This window comes from Schistocerca piceifrons, chromosome 3, assembly GCF_021461385.2.
Source record: "Schistocerca piceifrons isolate TAMUIC-IGC-003096 chromosome 3, iqSchPice1.1, whole genome shotgun sequence".
In the NCBI taxonomy this organism is placed as follows: domain Eukaryota; kingdom Metazoa; phylum Arthropoda; class Insecta; order Orthoptera; family Acrididae; genus Schistocerca; species Schistocerca piceifrons.
Window position 1 is genome coordinate 910234940 of NC_060140.1, and position 12768 is coordinate 910247707.

The following is a 12768-nucleotide window of genomic DNA, read 5'->3' on the forward strand; positions in this document are numbered from 1 at the left end:
CGTGATATCCCTCAGGAGGACAATCAGTCAATTCTAAGTCAAATAACTGCTTGCGTAACAGTCAGAAGTGGATCAACGCGTTAATTATTATGTCAAACTGGTAGGTGGATCAAAACAAAATGTCCATACACTCTCTGACCAAAATAGTACTGAAACAGAGGATGACAGACTAAAGGACGAAATACTAAATGTTTCACAGAGGAAGACTCCTGTGTAGTTCCTTCTCTAGATTGTCGCACAGATGACAAAATGGTAGATATCGAAATAGACGACAGAGGGATAGAGAAACAATTAAAATCGCTCAAAAGAGGAAAGGCCGCTGGACCTGGTGGGATACCAGTTCGATTTTACACAGAGTACGCGTAGGAACTTGCCCCCCATCTTGCAACGGCGTACCGTAGGTCTCTAGAAGAGCGTAGCGTTCCAAAGGATTGGAAAAGGGCCAAGGTCATCCCCGTTTTCAAGAAGGGACGTCGAACAGATGTGCAGAACTATAGACCTATATCTCTAACGTCGATCATTTGTAGAATTTTGGAACACGTATTATGTTCGAGTGTAATGGCTTTTCTGGAGATTAGAAATCTACTCTGTAGGAATCAACATGGGTTTCGAAAAAGACGATCGTGTGAAACCCAGCTCACGCTATCGTCCACGAGACTCAGAGGGCGTAGACACGGGTTCCCAGGTAGATAACTGTGTTTCTTGACTTCCGCAAGGCGTTCGATACAGTTCCCCACAGTCGTTTAATGAACAAAGTAAGAGCATATGGACTATCAGACCAATTGTGTGATTGGATTGAAGAGTTCCTAGACAACAGAACGCAGCATGTCATTCTCAATGGAGAGAAGTCTTCCGAAGTAAGAGTGATTTCAAGTGTGCTGCAGGGGAGTGTCGTAGGACCGTTGCTATTCACAATATACATAAATGCCCTTGTGGATGACATCGGAAGTACACTGAAGCTTTTTCCGGATGATGCTGTGGTATATCGAGAGGTTGTAACAATGAAAAATTGTACTGAAATGCAGGAGGATCTGCAGCGAATTGACGCATTGTGCAGGGAATGGCAATTGAATCTCAATGTAGACAAGTGTAATGAGCTGCGAATACATAGAAAGAAAGATCCCATATCATTTAGCTACAATATAGCAGGTCAGCAACTGGAAGCAGTTAATTCCATAAATTATCTGGGAGTACGCATTAGGAGTGATTTAAAATGGAATGATCATATAAAGTTGATCGTCGGTAAAGCAGATTCCAGACTGAGTGTCATTGGGAGAATCCTAAGGAAATGCAATCTGTAAACAAAGGAAGTAGGTTACAGTACGCTTGTTCGCCCACTGCTTGAATACTGCTCAGCAGTGTGGGATCTGTACCAGATAGGGCTGATAGAAGAGATAGAGAAGATCCAACGGAGAGCAGCGTGCTTCGTTACAGGATCATTTAGTAATCGCGAAAGCGTTACGCAGATGATAAATAAACTCCAGTGGAAGACTGCAGGAGAGATGCTCAGTAGCTCGGTACGGACATTTGTTGAAGTTTCTAGAACATCCCTTCACCAAGGAGTCAAGCAGTATATTGCTTCCTCCTACGTTTATCTCACGAAGAGACCATGAGGATAAAATCAGAGAGATTAGAGCCCACACAGAGGCATACCGACAGTCCTTCTTTCCACGAACAATACGAGACTGAAATAGAAGGGAGAACCGATAGAGGTACTCAAGGTACCCCCCGCCACACACCGTCATGTGGCTTGCAGAGTATGTATGTAGATGTAGATGTAGAATGAGTTCCTCAGTTTGTGAAGCTCTTTTTATTGAGTAAATTATCCAATTTTCCTCAAATTGTAAGCATTTGTTTGCTTCTACAAATTGTAAGATGGCAAGAACTATGCCCCTAACATGAAGTCATTAATGATTACCGAACTCACCTTAAGTCAACAGTAGGGCCGAACGAAAATGACTGACAAGGCACAGTGCATCTTGTAGAGGGTGTAGTATGGACGTATTTGACTAATTAATGTTGGGTGATGGTTTTAAAGTAAGTCATGCGACAAGAAAACTTTGTGGAAATGCGTCGATTTAATGGAGGCTAGTTTATCCCAAGGAACTATTCAGATTTGACAGCAGTCAGGCTGGGGAGCGGCAACGGGAAGCGACAATAGGCAGCTTAGGACGGCTCAAACTCTGAGAAGGCAGTAACGGGACATGGCCTCCAGCTGCCTTAAGATGAGTGACAGTGAGTGGGTGGCTGACCCCATGCTGGTGTACCGGGAAGCAGACGGAGAACTTGTACGCCTGTTGATAAATGTCTGTTGTCCCTTTATCTGTGAACAGTCCGCTGAGTCTGAAGTAAATCAGGTGAAGAGCGACAGAATGAAATACGCCAGCCTCCGATGGGAACGTAGGACCAAGGAATTTGAAGTACTCTCCTGGGAGTCAGAATTTTGGAAAAATTGGTGTTTTATGCAGATGATAACCTTGATGGGTGGCCTTGGAGGAGCTAAATAGCAGAAGTTGAGAAAAGGGAAATTTTGTGGTAATTTGTTCACTTCCCAGAGCAGGCATTGGTCGGCACTGGGAAGCTACGCATAATTAATGCATAATTGATTTTTCTGGAGGGGAAACCGAGGCAAAGAGTGGACTGGCAGAAGTCTCCGTAGAGGTCTTCTGTTCCCAGGTTGCCTAGAGTACAGACGTGGCGTTCTTTTCTCAGCTTGCGTGAGAGAGAGTGAGCATCTCTGCGGTTTAGGACTTAGCAAACGGAACGATTGAGCTTCGGGATAGAAAGTTTTCGTTCAGCTATGTACTGAGCAAGACAGCTAGGAGTGAATAGACGAGTGCAGCCTTGCAGCACCACGAGGCCGGCTGACATCCACACAATGGTGCCACCCCGCCACGCTGAATTTAGTGATATTGCGCCCACTCTGGCTTGAGTTAGGCCACTGATTAATTTGTTGGATCACATCGGCAAAGTTTCCACAATGGTTTCATGGGCCGTGTATTGTAGAATTCTTGTCGTACTTCGCATTACTCCTGGGTCAGTTGATAGGAATTAATTTTGATTTATCGCGCTTTACTCCATGTAAACGCAATTTATTACCACTGCCTGTTAGGAGAGTCATGTAATGTGATGATTGAAGGTCGTGAGTTAAAATAAATTTGTGCTAATCGACTGCATCTGATTTCAGTCAAGTAGTTGAAATCCCAAGTCACATTTTTTAATTAATTTTATGTTCAACATCTGCATCTGATGTTCAATAGCTGAATATAACATCAATGTGCACCCCTTTTTAATTAAAAGGGATCAATTCTGAATCAATTAATGTCAACACTGCCACTGCAGTTCAATCAGGAGTCAGAGGGCCTTATTACTTTCTTTGCATTATCTGATACTGTGGCAGTTTTGCACTCTCTGTTGATCTGTTAGTCAATTATCTGGGGTGAACACACGCCAAAACCAGATAAGTGATGGGTGGGGTGTTACAATGTAAATCACATGCACCGATTTCTCTCCCTTTCCAATAATTTATCGTTTTCCTGTTTTTCAGAGTGCACCAACTAAGGAAGACTGTCTGTAAAGGAGAACCTGCAAACGTACACAGGAGTAGTGTAGCTGGTAGGAACACCGAACAAAAAATATGTGACCCACAGCAGACGTCACGCTAAAACCCTGTAACACAGCCTCTGGCATTGATAATGACAACAATTCTGTGAAGAAAGAAGTCCACAATATTATTCAGTCATGCCCAGTCCTGACGAATGTGCTGACTGATGATTACAACGGTTCAAATGGTTCTGAGCACTATGGGATTTAACATCTGAGGTCATCAGTCCCCTAGAACCTAGAACTACTTAAACTTAACTAACCTAAGGACATCACACAAATCCATGCCCGAGGCAGGATTCGAACCTGCGACCGTAGCAGTCGCGCGACTCCATAATGAAGTGCCTAAAACCGCTCGGCCACACCAGCTGGCTCACTGGGGTTAATTTAAGAGATACCGTTATTTTGTAGTCGTCGGTCTACCTGCTGGTGTCACTGCTAGGATGTTGACTGACCCGTCTCATCTGCCGTTCCACTTAGTCCCAAAGCATTTTCTATGAGAATTGGAACTCGTGATTAAGCGGGCGAGTCAAGGTCTGTTAGGGTTGAAAGGTCTCTGTTGGATTCCTTTCATGTTAATTTCTTAAATCTGTTGTCATTTACGGCATAAATTCCTCTTCTAAATTTGCTGTGGTGGGAGGAGACTGAGCAGTGAAACGTGTTACTTTTACACATAAACAAGAACGATTTGTCACACTACTACACTTTAAAACACAGTTTATATGTAATTCATGTCACACAGTCTCATACGGAACCTACATCCGCTTTCTTTTATATACTGTATATGATAAGATACTGTCATCCCCCTTCCCTTCTGTGTGAGAGGATAAATGAGCAAATGCATTTCTAGTTGCATGCTTGATGGTAGCAGACAAGCCTGTCTGCTAGAGAACAGTAGGACCAACGTCGGCACAGGTAGCTACGCTTTCTAGAAGCAAAGAGGTTTCTATTCTTAGTATGGTCCTGTCCGTCCCTTGTCATGTTGGTATAGGGAGCTGCCTCTCTGGTCACTTCCGTTTGTATTTGTGAAGCACGCTCGGTAGGAGCCCAGGTCAGTCTGTCCGCGGCGAGCGTCTGAAGTGGTAAGACCTACGGCTAAGCGCGTGTCTGCTAAGTCCGTAGGACAATGGATTTCTTAAATTCAGCCTAACTGAAAATTTAATCACCTTTATTTCAGATTTAGCTCTAAAATATCTAATGTTATCTTAAATTGCAACGCAGTGTATTTCGAGTGTGAAGTTCAGAATATCTTCCGGTAGTTGCTTTGTCACTACTTTGTGAGTAAAGTGGAACCACGTGTTGGTCAGTAACTCTAACTAAGACTATCAAACTTAAATGCGAATGTGCGTGAGATTATAACGTCTCGTCTTGACAATATTTTTCAGTATAGCAACTTTTCTTTATGTTCAACCCACGTGGGGTGTACTTTGTGAGACCTGTACCACGTGCTTATACAATTGTTTGACCCAGCAGGTTAACAGTGAGACGATAGTAACCAGTTCGAGGTTTTTCTTTTGTAAATTGCTTTTCGATGTAATTTATTTTAATTATCAAAATTATTGTGGAGTTACACTCTTTGTGTAAACCAAGTTGACCACGTGAAGCATGTGGTGTAATCATCAAAGTAGCCCTCAGCTATTCTTTTCGGGAGGATTTCACAGAGAGTTAGTACGAATTTAGTATACCAGTGTGCGGTAATTTCATGATGGACAGGATTGCGCTACGAACGTAACTTCTTTGGGTGAAAATTGAATCGGTTGGTTGTGGTCAATTTCCTCTTGGATATGTTTCATCGTTTTTCGTGTGTTATTTTATGAATGCAGTGTTGTATGTAGTCTCCCAATCTTGGCTCCCTATTTGATGTGTTCCGTAAGGTTATAAACTCACATTTTCACAATCCTAAATAAGGCACCAGTTTAGTTATGAATCAAGTTTGATATGCTGAAATTTTAACGGAACAATGATCAATGATAAAATAAATGTCCAAATATAAACTGATTTATTTCATTTTATTTAAATTATCTTTTTATATGTATATCACCGGTTATCGTAAGATGAATACTAAAAGATTATAATTAATGTTAGTCTGGTTGGGAATTTCGTAAGCTAGACTGGATACCTGGTGAAACAGTTGCGCAGTAATGCAATGTTAACTTCCTCAGATAGCTCACAGCTTTTAACCCACTTTTATGGTCTTGAATATCAGCACAGCTTTCATAACAAATTAATGCAACAACATTACAGGGTGCTTCAGGAAACGACCGTGTGCAGCTCTTTAGACAGGGCTGGTGTCGTCTCGGAAGTCGGGAGTGTGTACAGCAGGCTCATCATGGAGATGTAGAAGAAATGGCAACTCATGGTCACCTATTGCATACAAAGTCTTCAAAAATGGGAGAAACTGCGAGCTCCCAGGGTGGAGAGGTGGAGCGTTCACCTGATTTTATATAAATCTGTATCTGTAAGGCACGTACACTCTACCCATCATTGAACAGCCACTTTTTCTATCACGGAATGAGCAACAACTAATGCTGCAAGAAGTCATTTGGGTCCTGAGTGTGCTGTTCAAGAGCTTACACCTGCCTCATAATTTATTTTAGTGATACTTTGATTAATTAATAGCTCCAAAAAATGTGTGGCACTGAACCGGCCGTAGTGGCCGTGCGGTTCTAGGCGCTACAGTCTGGAACGGCGTGACCGCTACGGTCGCAGGTTCGAATCCTACCTCGGGCATGGATGTATGTGACGTCCTTAGGTTAGTTAGGTTGAAGTAGTTCTAAGTTCTAGGGCCTGATGACCACAGCAGTTAAGTCCCATAGTGCTCAGAGCCATTTGAACCATTTTGTGTGGCACTGAGGCAGGTCATAACACTTGAAATAATAATCAGTTTGGCTATCACTATTAATTTTTTTTATCTTACGACACAATGATAATTGAGTACACTACATAATGATTCTGTAACGTCGAAAAGAAAGTATCTGAGAATCAACTGTCGGCAAAGTCAAATAGGGACATACTATGTAACTATGATTCCCTACATTATACTGTGAGCAGGATGTAATTTTAGATGGACTAAAAACTCGACCACGCTTGGAATAGTGATCGAGTAAGATTATTCCCCAATAGTTTCATACATGCAATTACTGCCTGTTGTGGCCAAAATGCGATGGTGTACCTAATTGAGGGCGTCAACATGAATAAGAAAGTTCCTGCTTTTCCGGTGTTATGGATATTTAGCAAACTGTGAAGTCGTTTCTTGAATCGACAGCTATCAGCACTGGGCTACTCTGGGAGTCTACAAACAGGGTTTCCGACTTCCGTTACGAACTGCGACCGCGGATACTGTCCTGACACGTCACAGAGTTCGGAAGATAACTTATTTCGACCGACGATTACGAACAGGATCAGCTCACGAACTCTGCTCTGTGCACCAACTCTGGAAAATTAGCACACCTCGGCCCCTCCACGCTTCTATACTTCCAATTGTGGCTGTGCGCGGTATCATACGCCGATCATTTCCGTACCGTGCGCCGCGCACAGACCTCGAAAAACACCACGCAAAATCCAGTTCCAATGAAGAGACTTGCCGCCAGATTCGAGCGCCGCTCTATGACGTCAGCATTAACCATTGAAACACCCCCTTGGAAAAATTAATGAATTACTGTGCTGATCAACCTCTTACGTTATTTGATTTTCAAACAGCTGAGCAGAACTGATCGTACTCAGACATTTCTCTCTCTACTTTTTCGGATCATCACTAAACTGACACACAATATTTTTAGCGCAACGCAATCTGACTTTCAATAATCCCTACAAATGAATGGCTGTGGCTAACAATTTCTTATACCTTTCATGAATAACTTACCTCACAAAAATCTTCGTTACTCGAACTACTGCAATACAAAAAAAATGGCTCTGAGCACTATGGGACTTAACAGCTGTGGTCATCAGTCCCCTAGAACTTAGAACTACGTAAATCTAACTAACCTAAGGACATCACACACATCCATGCCCGAGGCAGAATTCGAACCTGCGACCGTAGCAGTCGCGCGGTTTCGGACTGCGCGCCTAGAACCGCGAGACCACCGCGGCCGGCTACTGCAATACAGCGAGGGCCAATACTGCGAGCTGAATAAAAGATTCTAACTACTGAAGGCACTGCATAGTTAGCAGATGAAAGATTTTGATAGAGAACCAACAATGTATTTACCTTAATATTGTTCAAAAGTCATTATATATATGCACATGTCCAGATAATCTGCTCTCAAAACTCCGCCATCTCTCTCCCCACATCCACCACTGCTGGCGGCTCACCTCCAACTGCGCAACTCCACGCGCTGTTCACATCCAACTGACCAACACTACAATAGCAAAAATTCCAACAATCCAAACCAGCCACAGACTCCACACAGTACAGTCTGTGATTTTCACGCAGAGTGCTACGTGGCGTTAGCAAGTCTAAACAGACTACTTGAGAGGTGGCATGAGCCCCCTCTCATATTTCTATCTTACGATTTTCCTCTCTAATTGCATGCAGTGAAAAGTCGCTATTCCTTCACACGCGGACTTCCCACGCAGCGTCTCTCGTCACCCGGGTGGCCCGGTGACAGGCGGGCTCTGCTGAGCTTGAAAGGGTTAAGCCGACGGGTGTGAGGAAGTCGAGTGAATGCTTTGCAGACGCCGATATTGTCAAAAGACACGCTCGGAGGGGTCTGAAGTAGCGGCTGGGCTAGAGGTTCCGTTACTTCGCAGAAACTTAGCGAAAACACTTTCTGGCGGGCTACCAGCAAGGCGTGGGAATGACTTGTGTACCCAGGCAGTTGTGGCGGGAAAATTCCCGCGCTTTCTGCAAAATAGTAACTGTGATTGGCTTGCTCAGGGCATAGTTCCGTGACGTAGCAAAATCAGCGCATAAATTGGCGCCAAGAATCTCCATTGGTGGAATGGTAGTGCTCCGGCAATAGAGTGGAATTTTCCACCGGTTTTCGAGTTGCTGATTGGAACGTTTAACCACGGCCACTGTCGTGGGGGCGGGAATGTCGTGTGTTTGGCCTCTATGGGTGCTCTAGGTAGTCGGCTCTCGCCTTTCGGTCGAGGACGTCGAAGCAACCAGCCATCGCCTCCGGTACGCCAAATCGGGTTCTTGCAGTTAAGAAGACAGATTGGTAAGATATGTCCGCAGCACCGGCAGACAGGGATTTTCCTAGGTGATAATCAGAGCTCAGCAGAGCGCGCCTGTTCGTCTTTTTCTAACTTTGTTCTGTCTTGGGTAGCAGCAATTAATGTTGGGTTGGCTATGTGTTTTCTCTTAAGATTTGAGTTGCAAGGAATTGGCTCCACATACCACTTCGTCATAATCCTCACAATCTAGTTTAGGGACAACTTCACATTCACAGCGTTTGTTTGAGTATCCAATTTGAGCCAATTTGATGTATTGTAAATGGTTCATGTGTTTTTGTTTATTATTTTGTGTTTAGTCTTAATAAATCATATTGTTATTTTGGACAGAACTTTCATTCTGTTAATCGGTAGAGCAACCCTATCATTCCTCACTATGTTAATGAAACCTTCGTTTATTTAACTTATTTATCAAATTAAATCATTGCAGGTGCCAAACTCTCTTCTACTCCACTTGATTAGAGTCAGTTCGCGTATTTTTTTTTAATCCTTGTGCAACAGCAAAAGTCGGGGCTTAGAGCATCATTTACATATGTAGATTCTAGAAGAATTTAGTGTTAAATACACTGCTAGCCCCAGCACCTCGCATACTTAGACCATCTGCAGTCCTCCAATCATCTCGCTCCTTTCTTCCGTGCGCAGGAGGACAAAGGCGTGAGAAACTGCACCCGAGAACAGTAAAACAGTGTCTACGTGTGGCGCCTATCTGTCGGGCATTCCACGGTGTCAGACGTCAAGTTCTGAGAACGCGACGCTCACAGCGCGCATGCCTGGCACCGAGGCGGCAACCAGGACATCATAATCAGCAGTAAAACTACTTCACGGGGTGCCAACCATCCGCTCCAAACTTCTGCCGCGCCACTGGGCTTTACATCTCGATTGATACAAGGGCGCATTGAAGACCATTACCCAGCGGTCGTCTGTGTCCGCACCTCGCTAATGTCACCGGGAACTCTTTGGCGTTGGTCACTGCTGGTCACAGACCGGCCACACTCACAGACTCAGCAGGACAATATAGACACGAGACCAGAGCCAATAACCAATTTAAACTGAGGATATGAAGTTTGAGCCTTCAGTAACCGATCACATGTGATTCCATGACCTTAATCGGTCCGCTCCCTCCAAGGACAAGATAAGAAATGGAAAAAAATGAAAAAGAGCAAGCCAACAAGGGCTTGGCGTCTTTCAAAACATATAAGGTGTTAGAACATAACAACTGTCGAATTTTAGCCACTTACCAACACAACAGAAAAGAATGTCAGACGATTTACAAAAACAGTCCAGTGAAAGGTAAACTGAATGCTAATTTCAACACAATGTCAGTACAGTATAACACTTTAGCGGACGATATTTCACAATTAAAGAACGCTTATCGAGGTCTTGCAGTAACTGTACAGACTTTGTGTAAAGTTGAAAAACAATTAAAGGGCACTGTGAAGAAACTAGAGAATAAAGAAGAGACTTTTGTAGAAGAACAACATATGAAGGTCCAAAAGTAATTCAGTGATCAATGCGAGCATACTATTGATGAAATTTGTCAGTGGCTTACACAAAACGATGCAGAAGTAAATAACAGACTATGTTCAGTAATTGAATGTGTTGTCAATGATACTGTCAACGCCGCTATGTCCGAGCGAAACAGTTCTTGCGAATCCAAAAATTCGAATTAAATCAAAGTCACTGAAAACAAAGGATTAGCGGAATAGCGTGACAAAACAAAAGTACAAATAGCAAAAGTGCAACAAGAACTGTCAGTAGTCAAGAGTTTAGTTCAAGGTATCCCAACAACTGCTAACAGAATACGTGACTGTTACGGCGGGCCCACTGCTACAGACCATGTTCCATATGGTAACGAAACAAAATTTCAATGACTTGCCGCCAAATTATTGACTTGTGCCATAGGGTGTTGGGGTTTCGGGTTCCGCTCAATAGGTCAGGAGCTCACTACACTCAGCTGGCGGCTGCACGGGTAGCAGAGGCTGTGTGGTGTGGACTGGGCGGTTTTTTACGTTAGAAGGCCTCGGGAAAGTATGGGGTGGGCTGCAATCTCAAAGGGTGCATGGCAAATACAGGACGTGCTTGGATCAAGGAACAGTCGGAATTGTAGTTGTAAATTCTTGTAGTAGTGCTGGGAAAGTCCCTGAGCTTCAAGCGCAAATAGAAAGCACAGAAGCTAAAATCGTTATAGGTACAGAAAGCTGGCTAAATCCTGAAATAAGTTCTGCAGAAATTTTTACAAAGTCTCAGACGGTGTTCAGGGAAGATAGATTAGGCAGAATTGGTGGAAGAGTGTTTGTGTCAGTCAGTAGTGGTTTATGTTGTAGTGAAGTCGAAGTAGATACTCCGTGCGAATTGGTTTGGGTGGAGGTTATACTTAACAGCCGAACTAAGTTAATAATTGGCTCCTTCTACCGACCCCCAGACTCCGATGATATAGTTGCTGAACAGTTCAATGAAAATTTGAGTCTCGTAACAAATAAATACCCCACTCATACGGTTATAGTTGGTGGGGACTTCACCCTTCCCTCGATATGTTGGCAAAAATATTTTTTCAAAACCGGTGGTAGGCAGAAAACATCTTCCGAGAATGTTCTAAATGCTTTCTCCGAAAACTATATCGAGCAGTTAGTCCACGAACCCACGCGAATTGTAAATGGTTGCGAAAACACACTTGACCTCTTAGCCACAAACAATCCAGAGCTAATAGAGAGCATCATGACTGATACAGGGATTAGTGATCACAAGATTGTTGTAGCTAGGCTCAATACCGTTTCTTCCAAATCCACCAGAAACAAACGCAAAATATTTTATTTAAAAAAGCGGATAAAGTGTCACTAGAAGCCTTCCTAAGAGACAATCTCCATTCCTTCCGAACTGACTATGCAAATTTAGACGAGATGTGGCTCAAATTCAAAGATATAGTAGCAACAGCAATTGAGAGATTCATACCTCATAAATTGGTAAGAGATGGAACTGATCCCCCATGGTACACAAAACAGGTCCGAACGCTGTTGCAGATGCAAAGGAAAAAACATGCGAAGTTCAGAAGAACGCGAAATGCCGAAGATTGGCTAAAATTTACAGACGCTCGAAATTTGGCACGGACTTCAATGCGAGATGCCTTTAATAGGTTCCACAACGAAACATTGTCTCGAAATTTCGTAGAAAATCCAAAGAAATTTTGGTCGTATGTAAAGTACAACAAGCGGCAAGACGCAGTCAATACCTTCGCTGCGCAGTGCCGATGGTACTGTTACCGACGACTGTGCCGCTAAAGCTGAGTTATTGAACGCAGTTTTCCGAAATTCCTTCACCAAGGAAGACGAATGGAATATTCCAGAACTTGAAACACGAACAGCTGCTAGCATGAGTTTCTTAGAAGTAGATACCTTAGGGGTTGCGAAGCAACTCAAATCGCTTGATATGGGCAAGTCTTCACGTCCAGATTGTATAGGTTCCTTTCAGATTACGCTGATACAATACCTTCCTACTTAGCAATCATATACAACCGCTCGCTCACCGATAGATCTGTACCTGCAGATCGGAAAATTGCGCAGGTCGCACCAGTGTTTAAGAAGGGTAGTAGGAGTAATCCATCGAACTACAGACCTACGAGGGCAGTTCAATAAGTAATGCAACACATTTTTTTTCTGAAACAGGGGTTGTTTTATTCAGCATTGAAATACACCAGGTTATTCCCCAATCTTTTAGCTACACAACACTATTTTTCAACATAATCTCCATTCAATGCTACGGCCTTATGCCACCTTGAAATGAGGGCCTGTATGCCTGCACGGTACCATTCCACTGGTCGATGTCGGAGCCAACGTCGTACTGCATCAATAACTTCTTCATCATCCGCGTAGTGCCTCCCACGGATTGCGTCCTTCATTGGGCCAAACATATGGAAATCCGACGGTGCGAGATCGGGGCTGTAGGGTGCATGAGGAAGAACAGTCCACTGAAGTTTTGTAAGCTCCTCTCGGGTGC